Source organism: Trichoplusia ni, chromosome 13, assembly GCF_003590095.1.
Source record: "Trichoplusia ni isolate ovarian cell line Hi5 chromosome 13, tn1, whole genome shotgun sequence".
Lineage (NCBI taxonomy): Eukaryota > Metazoa > Arthropoda > Insecta > Lepidoptera > Noctuidae > Trichoplusia > Trichoplusia ni.
In genome coordinates this window covers 8,599,982-8,617,510 of record NC_039490.1, presented here as the reverse complement: position 1 = coordinate 8,617,510, position 17,529 = coordinate 8,599,982, and the positions used below count along the sequence as shown (strand labels likewise).

General features: G+C 34.5%; 1 protein-coding gene across 3 annotated transcripts in view; it reads left to right on the top strand.

The window, feature by feature from the left end:
• LOC113500344 (glutathione hydrolase 1 proenzyme-like) overlaps positions 1 to 17,529 on the top strand; it is an 85,534-nt gene that overhangs the window by 13,544 nt on the left and 54,461 nt on the right. The window contains exon 1 of one of the 3 annotated variants that reach the window (XM_026881100.1): positions 3,594 to 3,705. The exons of 1 other annotated variant lie outside the window; for it this stretch is intronic. The gene's annotated coding sequence lies outside the window, so the exon portion shown is untranslated. Of the gene's footprint in view, positions 1 to 3,593; positions 3,714 to 17,529 lie in introns of those variants that run through there. One more of the 3 variants, XM_026881099.1, reaches the window with a different exon arrangement.

The following is a 17,529-nucleotide window of genomic DNA, read 5'->3' as shown; positions in this document are numbered from 1 at the left end:
ATTAGAAATAAATAAAATAACAATCTTAAATTTGTTAAACATATTTTGCTTCTCTTAACTTCATCATCATCAGCCTTTAGTAGTCCACTGCTGGACATAGGCCTCCCCCAATGTGCGCCATAGCGCCCTGTCTTCGGCTTGCCGCATCCAGCATCTCTTAACGTCGTCGTCATCGTTTTATAAAAAGTTTTGCAACATACCAGCAGTTTTTTCTCTGATAAGTATAGTATACTATGATTCTTAAATGCTAATGGCTGAACAATTACTCAAATAAAAATATATTAAATTAAGGACATTGAACATTCGGTCACTTGGTTGTCTGTACATTTACATGTCATCATCCTTTAATTTTAATTCTGTACTGGATTTTTAATGACATTCGATCATCTTAAGAAAATCAGATAAAGGATGTTCCTTTCGGCATTTCGTAATTTTGCTGACCCCTATAAGTTTCATTACTCGTTTAATGTATGCTAATAAAACTGCTTTATTCGTTGTCAAGCATTCTACTATAAAAGTTAACCACGATATTAAAAATACCCGTTAGGTTTTAATGTTAATATTCTTTGTTCAGTACCTACTTGTATTACCTATTTATGAAGAGATTCTTATTCCTACAATAATTAGATATTTTGTATCAAGAATAAACTAGTTAAAATTCTATCTAGACCCAAACGATTAAGTAAAGATTGGTCAAAAGTTATCTTCATAAATTAAATGATTGGTAAAAATTAATTCGTTGTCACACACGACGTATAATATTTATGAAAACAGTAAAAATAATCGGTCTATCAATTTAATTCTTGGTGTAATAAAAAAAACGTGTCTCAAAAGGCACTTTTCAAAATTCGAAACAAGGAATATTCATAAGGTTCATGGTCACGGCAAAACTGTATCAAAATTGTGTCATCCGGTCACGAGTTTTTCATTCGGCCTGTATTCTAAATACTTATAAACAAATGAAAGAGCTTCTTGTCACAAGATACAATACGCAACTGAAGTAGTTTCCTGTTTACAGAAAAAAAACAGCAAAATTGGTATTGGAGTGGCTGTTTTTATGTCAAAAATGTTATTATGTCAAATAATAACCAGAAAGACAAGAAATACGTCACTATCCTTCTACTGAGCACACGTCAGAAAATGATCGAAGTGTAACGTTCTTTACGGTACAAAATGAGTTTCGACAAAATTAACAAAATTTTGAAAATATTAAAAATGATTAATACAATCGGAATGCCTCAAAACGTTTTAAGCTTATAATGGTTTAAAGAACAGTATTGTATTTAAATAAAACTTAAATTTATTTTTACATAAAATAAATCAATAAAACATTTAAAACTGATTATGTTATCTTTGTATAAATAGATTAAACAATTTAAGTATTTCTTGCTTTACGTTCATTTTTAACAATTAACATTCACTATAACATTTTATTGTTTTAATATACTCAACTAAGTATCTGCAAAACGTCTAAATCCAAAAAGCTTTCGTCTACTTTCGTCTAGCCTAAATGATTACATGACTACTTACGCAATAAAAATGATACCTACTTTCAATACAGGCTATTTTTTGTCCAGACACACTAGTTCTAATCAATTGTTTTACAAGTGACCTCAATGACGTAATTAATGAATTAAGTCTAATCGTTTCCTAGGTGTACACGAGATAGACTTTTTGCCGACAGTAATATTAATTGAACAACTTTGCTCGATTACAAACAATTTTACATTCATCTTTATGGGTTGCAAAAATATCTTTGATTTTTGACAGTTTATGATTTATGATGTGTGGGTCTGTATCTCTAAACTTGCAGCCATAAAACGTAATCGACTGATAGTTTTTTTTACCTCATTAAAGAAAATAAAACTGTTTAATGCAATACTTAAAACTGAATGTTATTATAATAATAAAAAAAACAATACCTATGTTTTGGAAATTTGTTGACCGACTAATAAAACAGATTTTTTGTTGTGAAATACCCTAGATATTAATTATGTCACTCTCCTATAATTAAATGCACGCATCACTCTTCTATACAAGCTACGAGCTAATTTTGGAGACATTATCTCTGAATTATTCAAGTGTCATCATTAAATGTTAGTTTTCACTGAAGCACTCACTTGACAGCAAGTCAGATAAAAATCATAAACGATGTTTCGAAAATGACGTATTCGTAAACACGGCTAGTTTATCAAGGACAACTTGTCATTATATTACGGTGCAAAATACATCAGTAATTATTATTGAAAATATAATAGCAGCCCATAAATTTCCCAATGTTGGGCAAAGACCTCGTTCCATAATTATAGAGAAGAATTCAGTACTTATCATCACGCTTGCTTACAAAAGGTGATGATTGCAGATTCCAATATTTGACATCCAGATTTCCTCACGATACTGTTTTTAAGGTGATTGAGTCAGCATGATACGAAACAATCTTGAAATTGAGTAGCGCATTCATTTTTTTTATAAACCGACTCCCGCAGCATGCAATTTCATCCTAGTGTTGCGGGCATTTTCACAAACAATCAAATCACATTCAAACATTCACACACAAAGCATGTAGACACTCGGACTCAGAGAAAAGTTTTATAGATTACACATAATATACTTGTCCTACACGGGGAACGAACCCGCTACACGTTTACGTGGTGACCTATGCCATCAAAAAGAGGCTAATTAAAGAAATCTAACATAGTAACTACACAAAAAAAGAAAAATGTTTCATACGCCCATTTTCGCTAATCTCAATATAATCAGGCAACACTAATGTAAATACATTATCATACTCTTACACAATTGCTATGCAAATATGTCCGTAGAGAACATCTTCACAAAAAATACAATGGAATATATTTGAAAAGTAAAGTAATTCTTACATTTCTTGTAATGTGTATAATAAGTTAATAAACCAACACATAACATAAGAATCAATCATAATTGTATATAAGCAAAAAAATTATGAGTACTGCCTTCCCTGGCTGAATTGTGAATTAATAAGAAACATTCGATTCGGTTCCAGCCGTTTAGGAGGAACTTGGTGAGATACACAGATGAAGTTGAATAAAATGTTAGGTATATATAAAATTGAAATTAAATTCAAATTCAATTCAAAATTCTAGCCTCTTTTCCAAGCTACGATTTACTTTCCCAGTTTTACCAAAATCAGTAAAATGACATAATTTATCTTACTCAAATCGGCTTCGATCAGAAGAAATCATCTATCTTCATCACAATCAGGCTCGTGTCAAAATAAAAATCACTACTTCCTGTCGAAACAACCTTCAAACTGATAAACGAGTGATATCAAGCAAAAGTGCATTTAACTCAATCTTATCTCAATGATCAAGCAAAACAGATATAATGACATTATTCATATTGATTTCAAATACTTACTGAATATAACACAAGACGTTTGACACAACAATCCTATTCATTTACATCAGCTGAAGTATGACGTGCCAACAGCCTAACGAAATGAAGGCCGTAAGATAAATTTAAAGTTGACCTACTGATTTGTCTACACTGTGTCACCCATCAATCACAGCCGGTAATTCAAAATGTGTAACGTAAGCATAACACAGCCAGTTGTGAACTAACCTCAGTTTCGTAGAGTCGTATCTTTCAAACCGACTTTTTTAAACTAAATACAGCGTTTCAGTGATATAGAACAATTCAGTGAAAGTACTATTTTTGAAACTCAGTGTAATAAGGTTTTGTTATTGTTTAAAAATTGTTTTTGTGTGAATTTTAGTGCGTTCTGTGTTGTGCGTACTGATGCAATTATCCATAGCTAATTTCGTAATTTTCTTTCCGTGCCAATAATTTTGCAGACCCATTTCTTTTACGAACTATCCAGAGCAAAACATTTTTAAGTCACACACAAGGTTTTCTTTCTTACACAAGAGATTATTATATAATAATTATTTATTATTTGTGGAAGGTTTTGGAGGAGGCCAATTTCCAAGGTCAATCGATATAAGGACTACTACTACTACTAGATGGATGCATCGATCATTACTATATTAATTATCATTTATGTTCTTCGGGTTCATCTCCGAACCTTCCTACAATTCTAAAAACTGTTCTTGAAAAACTTAATGACTTACTGCAATATTATAAACTTTTTTATACCACAACGGTTACTTTGAAGTAAAAGAGGAGATTTTTTTTAATAATCAACTTTATCTTGTGGTATACTAAAAAGTAACACAGTACCCTCTCGGACTAACAAAAGATAGTATCTGTCTCTTTTTTTAAATTCATTATTGAACTATTTATGCGCTAACATTTATGCCCTTCTTTATATATTGCAAGTGGATCTCGTTACCTAGAGATAAACAAAACAAAATCGACGATCCCCTTTACAATTTGCATGGGTACACCTCATGTCCTTGCAATACGTGTTGCGATTTTCAATTGGCCAGTTCCTGTAACCTGATTGAAATTACGGATACGACAGGGGACCCGATCTATTTTCATTAAGAGAAGATTATGATCGACATTTGCTAAGAAAATAACGTCTTCAATTATCTTTGAGTTTCTTGATCGTTCGAGCCTTGGAATGACTATTTTGATCAAACCAATACATATACTTTTTGGATTTATTTTGACCTTGTTCAGATTTAAATCATGCTAGGTTATCGTGCAAAAACCTCTACATCATGTGAAACACTAAAAGACGTTAAGCAGTGAATATTTTTTTCCCAAAGATAAAATGATAATTAATATTCTATATTATTATGAGAATATATAAAGTGTTTAGATGTAAAAAATATAGAACAAAGTGTAGAAATGCATACAAAACTAAAATTATAAATGCATACAATAGTAGCGTAAAATTATGTTATAACGACATTTAAACAAATTATTTTATGTTTCATTTTATCAAGTGAATAGCAGAAGTATTATGGCATTGCAGTCATGTAAGGCGAAAATAATTGTAACGAAAACATTCGACTAATATACCTATCTAACTGTTATCACACGTGTAGTGAATTTTCAGAGGCAATAATTGTTCATAGCTCACACAGACTAAATACCACACCTTCTTTACATACTTGGATACAATAGAAAATAAAAAATATTAAAAAAATCAAGTATGTGTTTATAAATATGTATTTTCCGCTCTCTTAACTATAATATATTCGAACTGACAAATGAAGAGGATACATCGTCAAAATGTTCACTTGAACATTTGGACTTCCAAAATCGCCTTTAGGCAGTCTAAAAAGGCTAAAAAGTCTATCAACCAGTCTGACTAAGAATATTGTGTTGAGGAGGTCAGGTAGGCATTATGCTCTTAGTAAGCCAGTTGCACTTAGCTGCATTCGGTCAGAATAGAAGGCGATCCCAAAAAAGTTGGGTAAAGTCTAGGTTGATGATAATGGGAAGAGGCTTAAATATACTTTTGACGTTCCGCTCCCGAATACAGTATCGCTATCCTTATAACCTAAATTCGATGAAACGGAAAATTTTATCGGGGTATGGCTTGTTAACTTTTCCTGGAACTTAGATTTTCTCAGTATTACATGGATCAGAGCAGATTCTGAATACGCTTCATAGAAACTGATTGTAGTGTGTCTAAATCTATGTAGTCGTAGCCGTAATTCAATGACAATTCTTCTTCCAAGTGCTGAAACATTTTCTCTTCTTTTTTCCTGGTTATTTGGGGGATGTTTTGCAATTCACTGTATCTAACACCAGCACGCATAAATATAGATAACGTTTATCCTTAATACGCAACTGAAAGTTTTGTCCTAAATATGGAAGCGAAAAGCGCCACTCTACATCTTCCTGCCACCAGTGTAGCGATCTTAGAATAAAAGTTTGTTGGTCAGTCTCTATCGCTCCTTTACATCATTCATTGACAGCAATTAATAGCAGTTCAGTCTTCAGTCGTAAAATGATACTTTTTCGTTATCACTGAAATGTTGCGGAAACATTTTCACAAATGCTTTGCATTTTTTAACTTTAATGCAAATGTTGAAACAAGTGATTAAAAAACTGTTCTTTTCCATGCCGTAATCAAAAAACAGATATCGTCATTACAATTGCGCACAAAATTTTAGACGGTATTTTCCCAAAATGTTTTAAGTTTCCATTATAATAATATGTTACATAATTTTACAGATAACAGTTTAGGAGATAATAGGTGACATGCGTGTGATTCGTGAGTTTCCCAAAAAAAATGCTTGAGATGAGTCGCTTTTGACAATTTCAGGTCAAGTAAATGTTTGGAGGTTTTCCTTAAACTATTTCCTAAACCTTAAACCGTATTTTACTTATTAAGTCAGTCTATTTTGATAAAAACTGTTTTTGTTTTCTTCAAACTTTTCTTTGCATTTTCCGCCGGAACAGTTATGTATATTAACTGTACCTCTTTTACAGTTTATTTAAACTGAGGTTTACCCACAGGCAATATTGTAATATTTTTCTCTCTTTCTCTTCCTGTTTTAACTTAAGAATAATAACAAAACACGACTAAACGCGGTGGGAAATGGGAACGCTTTGCTCTCGTTGCTCTCACAACTTTGGGAGATCAAACAAAAACAATTGATCTTCCCAAAGAGGTGAGAACATCAACAAATTCCAGCCATATTTTACTTCTTCAACAAGCTAAGATCTGCAATACAAATGGTGGTTTTATTTGGAAGGGCTTAAATGTGACTTAAGTATAGACTTTCTTAAGAAAATTTGTCGGTTGATATGCTAAATGTATGGTCCTGTCGGTTTGAAATCGTTGCATTTACACTTTCGATTTTAAATACAATAATTGCAGAAGGTAATGATAACATTCGAGCAAAATTTCGGAAGTCTCGATGGCCTAGAGGCTTGCCAACCGGATTTTTACAAGTCAAGGTTGTGAGATCAAATCCAGAAGTTTTAATATGTCTTTCTCAATGTATTTATTACTTCCTTAGATATTCTAACTAACCTATGGTACAACTGATTTATCTCGTATATTATATGACACTTGTGTACTCAAGTGTCACCAAGTATTCAGGGCCCGTTCACAAGTTACATTCTCCAAGTATTAAAGCCGACAATTCGCTGCGAATTGCGTTGACACGCCGAAAAAGAAATTTCTGTACATTATAATCAATAACCTACGAGACTCATAAAAAAAATCGCGTGTTTAACGCTTAGAAAATGTCTTGTCAATGGCTTAATTATTACTATTAATCTAATTCATAGAATATCTGCATATAATGGAAAGAATTTTTTAAAACTCTTGGTCTATATCAATTGGTCTGCAACAGTTTATTGAGCCTCAGAAACTCATTGCCTCCAATAAAAGTAGGCCAAGTATCAAATAACAAGTAATTTTGACCCAGTCATATATGTATAATTATGTATATTATTATTCAGATCTCGTGATTCTAATTTTACGCAAATTACTATTTTATTAATTTAACCTTGAACGGATTGACAGTCGATAAATATTATAATCGGAAATCTTTATCTTGTAAAAATCGACCCTTTATAAACCAAAATTATTTTATGCATCATAATTTATAATAAGGCAAGCAAGTCGTAAAGAAAAATGTTGAACGAAATCACATTTGAAACGCTCACATAGTCGTTGTTTCTGATGAGCCAATTTTATATTCAGAGTTTTATAAATTATATTATGCTCATCAACTTGTGTTGCTAAGTCATGATGATGATCAGTAGACGTCATATATTATACACTAATCTACTGCATTTACTGACAGCCTGGTACTATAACATCTTTAAATACGAGCATTTTGTCGCCATGACGCAAATAATATATACACGTAGTTATTCTTTTTTAAAAGACAACAAACGGAAGGTTAAGAAGAGAATATAAAATATGACTAATAAATATAATATTGTATTTCATTTACTAGGTAAACTACATTAAATATGAATATAATATACTAGTTGTAGTTAACACAAATCAAATCAACCTTTCATTCATCAGCAATACTATGACTTCTAGACAAAATTATATAAGAACCTAGAACCTAGTTCATACTCAAATTTCGAATTTCAAACCGTCTAACAGCCAAGTTACGAAACTTTGAGAAAGGAGTTTGTTACCTAGTTAAAAATAATGCAATAAATGGTCTTGCGCCATATTTCAATAGGGATGGCATTCTGAATGACAATAGATATCTGATCCGAATTAATTTGTTGGTAAAGGCCATTAAGGGTTATCTTGAGATTGACTGACAGATCCCGGTGACTGCTGAGGCCGTACGTGGATGGGTGACCATTTATACACAAGCTTGCATGCTATGACATGTTGTTATGGGCATATTTAAAAGAGGTTGTCATTTTGTACCTTAGTGTTAATTCAAAATTTAAAACATTCAGCGACTTTCTCCTAACGCCATATCGTCTTAAAGTAGGTAAGCAAAGCTTATTTTATGAGCACAAAACTTCTAAAAACGTACAAAATTAAATGAATAACATATTGCTTGATGTAATTCAATTATTGTTTTTTGGTCAGGCGACTGAGGGATAAGCGGTGCCTATAGGCAATATACCTATATGGAAATAGGATGAAAAATCGATGCTTGTTGAAATTCAAATCTATACTTATAATAAATCTGTAGAGAGGTCAATTCTGTACATAAAATATATTTAAAAAATAACTATCAAGGGGTGGTTAGGGATCGCTACTGATGCCAAAAATGCAATCAGTAAAATTTTTGTCTGTCTGTCTGTCTGTCTGTCTGTATATTCGTTATAGAAACAAAAACTACTCGACGGATTTTAACGAAATTTGGCACAATTATTCTTCATACTCTTGGGCAGGTTATAGTATACTTTTCATTACGCTACGACCAATAGGAGCAGAGCAGTGAAGGGAAATATTGGGAAAACGGGGTAAGTTACTCCATTTTTTAAGCTTCCGTCACGTGTGCAGGCTTATAGGTTAAAGCTACATAGAAATCATGTATGACGGAAATATTCTCCCTAAAATTATATAAAAAATATTCCTCGACAGCATATGTCTAACTTTTATGGTTGACTCACAATAACACGTGAAACTCCCGATAGCTTAGCAATTCGGAGATTTCTGATTGTATTTGTCTACTCTAACGTTTACAACACTATCACTCATCCCCAATTAAAAAAGTTAACATTATTACCTATTCAATAAAAAAAGAATCATGTAAATCGGTGTAGAAACACCAAAGTTATACATGAAATAATAAGAAATCGCGCGTGAATACAGAGTCATGCTATAAGGATTATTTTTGTGTATCGGTTGCCGCGCTCGACGCGCGTCGTGGCGGGAGGTATAAAAAGGCGGGGGGTCCGCGCTCGAGCGTCATACAATATTTGGCTGTTGATGCGAATAGTCGTTCAGACTGTTCGACCTTATTGACAATCAATAATTGTTATTTGCAAACCGTGCTTATCAGCACGACTTTTAGTCTTTGAATAGTTTATTTTTAGAATTGTTTTGTTGTTAGTTTATATAATAGGTATTAGATTAATAGTATTAGTAGTAGGTACACCTATTATTTATTTTGGTAGTGTTTAATTGTATTAATAGTTTATTTTCGTAATTTGGTAGTGTTTAATTAAATTAATAGTTTATTTTCGTAATTGGTAGTGTTTAATTAAATTAATAGTTTATTTTCGTAATTGGTAGTGTTTAATTATATTAATAGTTTATTTTCGTTATTATTATATTAGTTATTTTGGTAGTGTTTAATTGTATTAATAGTTTATTTTCGTAATTGGTAGTGTTTTATTATATTAATAGTTTATTTTCGTAATTATTACATAATAACTATATATAATTGTAAGTGTAAGGTAGCTTCAGTTACCGTCGATTAAAAATACACAATGCCACCTAAAAAACGACCATCTTTATCTCGAAATTCGAGAGATGCTAAAAGGATGAGAAATGCGCGTTCTCAAGAATCGGCAGAGGAAAGAGCACATCGGTTAAACTCTATGAGAGTTAGTGCCTCAACCTCTCGAGCCAATGAAAGCTCTCCAGAGAGAGAGATGCGATTAGCAGCTGACAGAGCGAGACGAGCTACATCACGGGCGTCTCAAAGCTCTTCTCAACGAGAGCTGAGGCTTACCATTGACCGAGAACAACATGTGTTATCCCGAGATGCTGAAACTGCGTCACAACGAGAATTGCGTCTCACTGCTGACCGCGAACGGCATACATTGTCTCGCGAGTCAGAAACCTACACTGAGAGGGAATTGCGTCTCACAGCTGACCGCGAACGTCATATATTGTCTCGCGAGTCAGAAACCTTCACTGACAGAGAATTGCGTCTCACAGCTGACCGCGAACGTCATATATTGTCTCGCGAGTCAGAAACCTACACTGAGAGGGAATTGCGTCTCACAGCTGACCGCGAACGTCATATATTGTCTCGCGAGTCAGAAACCTACACTGAGAGGGAATTGCGTCTCACAGCTGACCGCGAACGTCATATATTGTCTCGCGAGTCAGAAACCTACACTGAGAGGGAATTGCGTCTCACAGCTGACCGCGAACGTCATATATTGTCTCGCGAGTCAGAAACCTACACTGAGAGGGAATTGCGTCTCACAGCTGACCGCGAACGTCATATTTTATCTCGAGAATCTGAAACTTTAACTCAATATGAAGACCGTTTGACAAATGATAGGGTGCACCATAATGTTATTCGATCTCTCGAAGACGCACATGAGCATGAACAACGACTAGAGTCGGTACGCGAATATTATAATTCTTTGAGACAAGAACGATCAGTAAGTTTGTCTAATGAAAGATTAAGAATCGAAAATATTCGGTCTCTTGAAACGGACGAACAGCGAGAGGCCCGTCTTACTGCAGACAGATTTCGACATAGCCTTAATAACTTAGATGTACACATAGAAGATCAATCTAGAAATTCGGTGGCTTGGTCCGACAAATATAAAAGTGGGTTTGCTTATAACCTCACAATTGATTATGGATCATCTTCTGTAATAGGCGATATGAACGTGGTATGTCGTTTTTGTAATGCTTCAAAGTGGAGTAAGGAGTCAGCTGGTTTCTGTTGTTCTACAGGTAAAATAAATTTGCCTTCATTCGAAGACCCACCGGAACCTTTGAAATCACTACTTTTAGGGGAACATATACAATCTAAACAGTTTTTAGATAATATTCGCACTTATAATAGTGCATTTCAAATGACATCCTTTGGCGCTCAACAAATCTCAGAAGGTCATTTCATGCCTACTTTTAAGATACAAGGTCAGGTTTACCATTTGATAGGATCCCTTTTGCCTGAAAACCAACCTAAGTTTCTTCAAATATATTTTGTATCCGACTACAACGAACAGTCGAATATAAGAAATCAATATTTCCCGAATTTAAATACTGAACTCATATCACAACTTCAGAACATGTTGCATCAGGTTAATTCGTATGTATGCAGTTTTAAATCGGCATTAGAAGCTCTTCCTCGAGATGATGATAACAATTATAAAATTGTTATAAATGCCGATAGGCGTCCAACTCAGGAACACCCTGGGCGTTATAATGCTCCATCCACGAATGAAGTTGCTGTGGTATTGGTCGACCAGGAATGTGATAGGCGTGATATCGTTATCCGTTCCAGAGATAATCGTTTGCAACGTATTTATGAAACCAACAGGGCTTACGACAGTTTGCAATATCCTTTGATATACTGTCGAGGGGAAGATGGTTATAATTTTGCTTTATACCAAACTGATCCGCGTACAGGCGCACCTAATTATAATAAAAAGATTTCATGCCTTCAATTTTACTGTTACCACTTGCAAGTAAGACGGAATAGGTTTGTATACTTTCAACGTTTTCGTGGCTTATTCAATCAGTTTATTGTAGACATGTACGCAAAAATTGAAACCGAAAGATTAGTTTATATACGATCTAATCAAAGGCAGCTGCGCGTTGAAGAATACGTGCACCTTCGCGACGCCATGCAGCAAGATAACGATACGGTGAATATGGGTCGTTTAGTTATTTTGCCCTCTTCTTTTACTGGTGGTCCACGATACATGCACGAACGTACTCAAGATGCTTTTTGTTACGTAAGAAAATATGGACGTCCCGACTTATTTATTACTGTAACTACCAATCCTAAGTGGGATGAAATTACTCGGGAGCTTCTTGAGGGTCAAGCACCGCATGACCGCCATGATATCATAGCAAGAGTTTTTCATTTAAAATTAAAATCAATGATAGATCTACTTACCAAAGATAAAATTTTTGGAGAAGTATTGTGTTATATGTATAGTATTGAATGGCAAAAACGCGGCTTACCTCACGCACATATCCTGCTTTGGTTAAAAGATAAGGTTCGACCTAATGATGTAGACAGTTTAATCAGTGCTGAAATTCCAAGTCCGATTGCAGATCCCGTGTTATACGACATTGTTAAAACTCATATGATACATGGTCCATGTGGTTCGTTTAACGGGAATTCTCCTTGCATGCAAGACGGTCGTTGCACTAAAAGATATCCAAAAGCCTTAGTGGATGGCACTGTAACAGAACATGATGGATACCCATTATATCGTCGCCGTTCAAGAGATAATGATGGTTTTACTGTTGAAAAACGAGTGTCTGGACAACAAGTTACTTTAGATAATAGGTGGGTCGTTCCGTATTCTCCTGTGTTGTCCAGAGCATTTCAAGCTCACATAAATGTTGAAATGTGTAATAGTGTAGAGTCAATAAAATATATTTGTAAGTATATTAATAAGGGCAGTGACCAAGCTACATTTGCTTTGAGAAATGAACATGATGAAGTTACAAGATTTCAGTCAGGCAGATATATAAGTTCTTCAGAAGCTGTGTGGCGGATCTTAAGTTTCAACATTCACGAAAGATATCCACCTGTGACTCATCTGGATGTTCATCTTGAAGGCGGCCAACGTATATATTTCAACGCCGAAAATGTCACAGAACGGTTAGAGAACCCTAGACAAACAAGTTTATTAGCATTCTTTCGACTTTGCCAAACTGATGATTTTGCAAAATCTCATTTGTATGAGGAAGTTCCATCGTATTATACCTACAATAAGCAAAGAGGTATCTTTAATCGGAGACGCCGTGGCAGGCCTGTAAGTGGCGAGTCAGGTATTTTCAAAGAACATGTTCTTGGTAGAGTGTATACCGTTCATCCTAACAACGCTGAGTGTTTCTATTTGCGATTATTATTACATACCGTGCGAGGACCAACCTCATTTATAGATTTGAGAAAAGTAGACGATGTTGTTTATCCCACTTATCAAGCAGCTTGCCAAGCGCGTCATTTGCTTGAAAATGATCAGCATTGGGATGACGCTTTAGCAGAATCCTGTGTTAGTGATAATCCACGACGGTTACGCCATTTATTTGTAACATTACTCACATTTTGTAATTTGTCAGATGCTGTAACATTATGGGAAAAATATAAAGAAAAATTTTCAGAAGACTTTCTTAGAAATATACCTAACAATGATGAAGGCACAACTAATGATAATTTCCGTGATCTTGCCATAAATCAGTGCTTATTAGCTCTTCAGGATGACTTAACAGCAGTAGGCGGTAAATCACTCTGTGAATATGGTTTGCCAACACCAACCTCAGTCGGAGAGGTAACTAATAGGGAATATTCCGCAGAGATTGGTTACAATTTAACGGAACTGCTGACAACATTAGAAAACGGTGTCCCAATGATGACTGCAGAACAACGTTCAGTTTATGACCGCGTGTGCAATAGTGTTCAAAATAATTTGGGAACAATATGGTTTTTAGATGCACCTGGAGGAACTGGAAAAACCTTTTTGACTAAATTAATATTGGCTTATGTTCGAAATCAGCGTAAAATTGCTCTTGCCGTAGCTTCATCAGGGATAGCTGCAACATTGCTACCAGGAGGTAAAACTGCTCACAGTATGTTTAAAATACCAATTGATTTAGATCGCACGGAAAATCCAACCTGTAGTATTTCAAGAAATAGCGACAAAGCTAAGGTATTACGCGAGTGTAGTTTAATCATATGGGATGAATGTACGATGGCCCATCGAAAAGGAGTAGAAGCGGTAGACAGAACTTTAAGGGATATAAGACAAAATGATCGACCAATGGGCGGTATCACGATTTTATTTTGTGGTGATTTCCGACAAACCTTACCGGTAATACCACGGGGAACCCGAGCTGATGAGGTTAGGGCTTGCCTGAAAAGCTCTTATTTATGGCGAGATATACAATCGGTGCATTTGACTATAAATATGCGAGTGAGAACTGGAGATAACCCGGATGATAGTCAATTTTCTGACACATTATTAAAGATTGGTGAAGGTACCTATCCACAACTACACCAAGGAAAACTTATACTGACGCCTGAATTATGTTGTATGGTGCAATCTCAACCACATCTTATATCGTCGGTTTACGGTGACGTAACAAATATATTAAATAGGGACAATTCTTGGCTATGCGAAAGATCTATTTTAACTCCTCGCAATGACCAGGCATCTGAGATCAATAACAAAATACTGTCGAATATACAGGGGGAAAGCAAAGTTTATAGATCAATAAATAGAATGGTCGATGAACAAGAAGCCACTAATTACCCGATAGAATTTTTAAATTCTTTAAATATGCCCGGACTTCCCTCTCATGAAATTTGTTTAAAAATTGGGATACCGATTATTATGCTCCGAAATTTAAAACCACCACAACTTTGCAATGGAACTCGACTAAAAGTAACCCAGTTGCAACAAAATATAATCGAGGCTCAAATTTTAACAGGTTGCGGTGCAGGAGAAACCGTCTTTATTCCCAGAATACCCTTAATACCAAATAATTTTCCATTCCAATTTAAAAGGACGCAATTCCCAGTATCGGTGTGTTATGCAATGACAATTAACAAGGCTCAAGGGCAGACTTTTCGTGTTGCTGGAGTAGATCTCAGTGTCAGTTGTTTCTCACATGGTCAGTTGTATGTTGCTCTTTCCCGTGTTAGCAGTTCTAAAAGTCTTTATGTTCACGTGCCGGACGGGTCAACTTTCAATATAGTTTACCCGGAAGCTTTGCACTAAAGTATTTTCGTTTTATAGGTACCTTTACCTTACCTTTATAAGGCAGTGGTACTTATATTGCCACCAGAATTTGAACCTTAACACATTATTATAAAGTTTAAAAGCTATAAATATTTTTAAGTTCTGTGTCTTATAAAGGGTTAAGCCTTATGTGAACGTGATCTAAACAATATTATCAATATAAATAATAATAATAAATATTACCAATACATTAACTTAATACACAAGGAGTTACACGCTGACGGAGTCGCGGACACAGCTATCTATACTTTTCTGCCGGAAGTCACTATTCCACGCGGACGAAGTCGCGGGCACAAGCTAGTCAATTAATAAAATCAGCCTATCGGGGTCCATTGTTGTCTGCTGAAGATTAGCTTTCTCTCGCTTCCAGCTCTATTTGACTAGGTATTGACCTTAAAAAGGTAGCAGTCACAAATAGTTTTCATTCCGATTGTATATTCCCGTCTTAACATTATTGTTTTATACTTAACTAATAATTAGTTTTATTGAATATCAAGTAAATCCCTAGGCAACTGTGTCCTTGATTAAGGAATTAAAATACCATTCATCGTGATTTAATTACTTTATCATACACACATAATAGCCATAGCAACTAGTCCATTTATTCGAGTGCCACCCAGCCTGGCTTATATTTAAACAATCTTATGATAACATGTCTGTCTATTTGAATGGCAAGGTTTATGTATTTAAAAGATTAAAAATGACAGAACGTTATCTAAGCTCCTTTATGAGTTTTTCAGTGTAGAATATGCGAGGACCGTTTATTATTTAAATCTTTCTTGTTTACAGTCTGCACATGCTTGGAAAAACCAGAAAACCGTTTCATATTTACTGAAAGTTAAGAATTGTTTTTACTTTTTGTGTGTGTCACACAAAGTTGGAAAGTTAATAGTACGATCGCTAATCTCTCGATTACACCAAAATTGTCATATCATTGGTTACTGTCTCGCATTACCTTTAAAGTTTTTCAAAAAGCCACTATAATTTTAGAACGTAGTACGGGTTGATAGTTCAGAGTGTGTTCGCCCATCAGTTATTTTATTGCTTGTTATTATTGGTGAAGGATACTTTGTATATATGTATGTATCATTGTATCAACCAAGTAAGCCTCAGTAAAACTTACTTGATTGAAGGATAGGTACTTCTTTTCGTACATGATTTAATTGTTTTAATTAAATTTTTACTATTTTAGTATTTCGTAGAACTCTATAAATCTTTGCAAGAACAGCATGAAATAAGTAGTTATACTACTACTTTTATTCCCCAGTGCCGGCGTAAGGGCCACGGACACCCCGGGCGAAAATATTGTGGCGCCCACTAGAGGGAAGCAATATCAAGTGTTAGTTTTTTGCTGATCCCAAGTAAAATTATATTAAGAATTTCATCTTTCCTATAGCGTTACGTTTGGCGGTGGAAGTATTCCACCTCTAGCGTAGAGCACAGTTCTGATTGTTTGCGCCAGGAGAGGCAAGAGACTCCAACTTCAGACCTTGGCGCACCCCAGAATTTGTCACCTGGGCCATGCCTAACGCCGGCACTGCTTATTACTGTCTATACTATACTACTACTGTTCTTGTAAAGATAAATAATTACATTAGTTAGTTACATATATTTATTTTTAATAAGCTTGCGGGTTCTTCTCCTTAGGAATGTAATTTTGGAACCGTTCACCTAGAATCATTGGAAAACTCCTACTTGTGTTTAACACTTTTCATTTTGATTCTCATGCCTAGATGTATTTTCACTAGTGATATGTCAATTGAATTTCATTGCGGTCATAGAGAAAGGCTTTGTTAGACTGGGTTACTTTAATTAATGTAAGCTACTTGTATTCTCAAAAACACCTAAGTAAACCATTCATTATCATTCAGGAAAATCCACTAGAGCTGTATCTCTATATAAGCAGATATCTTGGAATCACTTTAAAATAATCGTAACATAATTACACAGAACTTCAATCGAGTACGTTGTAATCTATCAATAGAGTTTTAAGAGCCAGTAATAACCATCTTGTTCAATACATACTTACTTATTATATTTACTTACAAATCAAATACTGACCGAACGCATTCATCTGAACTTCTATGCTAGCTTTACTAGCTTACTTACAAGCTATGTGGACTGAAATATTATTGATTAATGTTGGATTAAAAATCTGAGTAGTTTAATTAAAATTTCGACGGTATAACGCGGTCACTTGTTTCATTCCAATTTACTTACAAAATTAAATGATAAAATTATCTTAAGTCATTGTTCATGCGATAGGAGAAAAATGCCAAATTCAATTTTAGAGTCAATTTGCCTCTAGCAGTTGAGAAATACGAAATGCAACAGTAATTTGGAAAAAAAATGTTAAATATGGTATGCTGAGTCCATCCTGATTCCATTCTAAAATAATTTTGAAACTATTTACAAATTTCGCAAAGAATTTCCTACGCGTAACTTGTTCATCTTTGAATC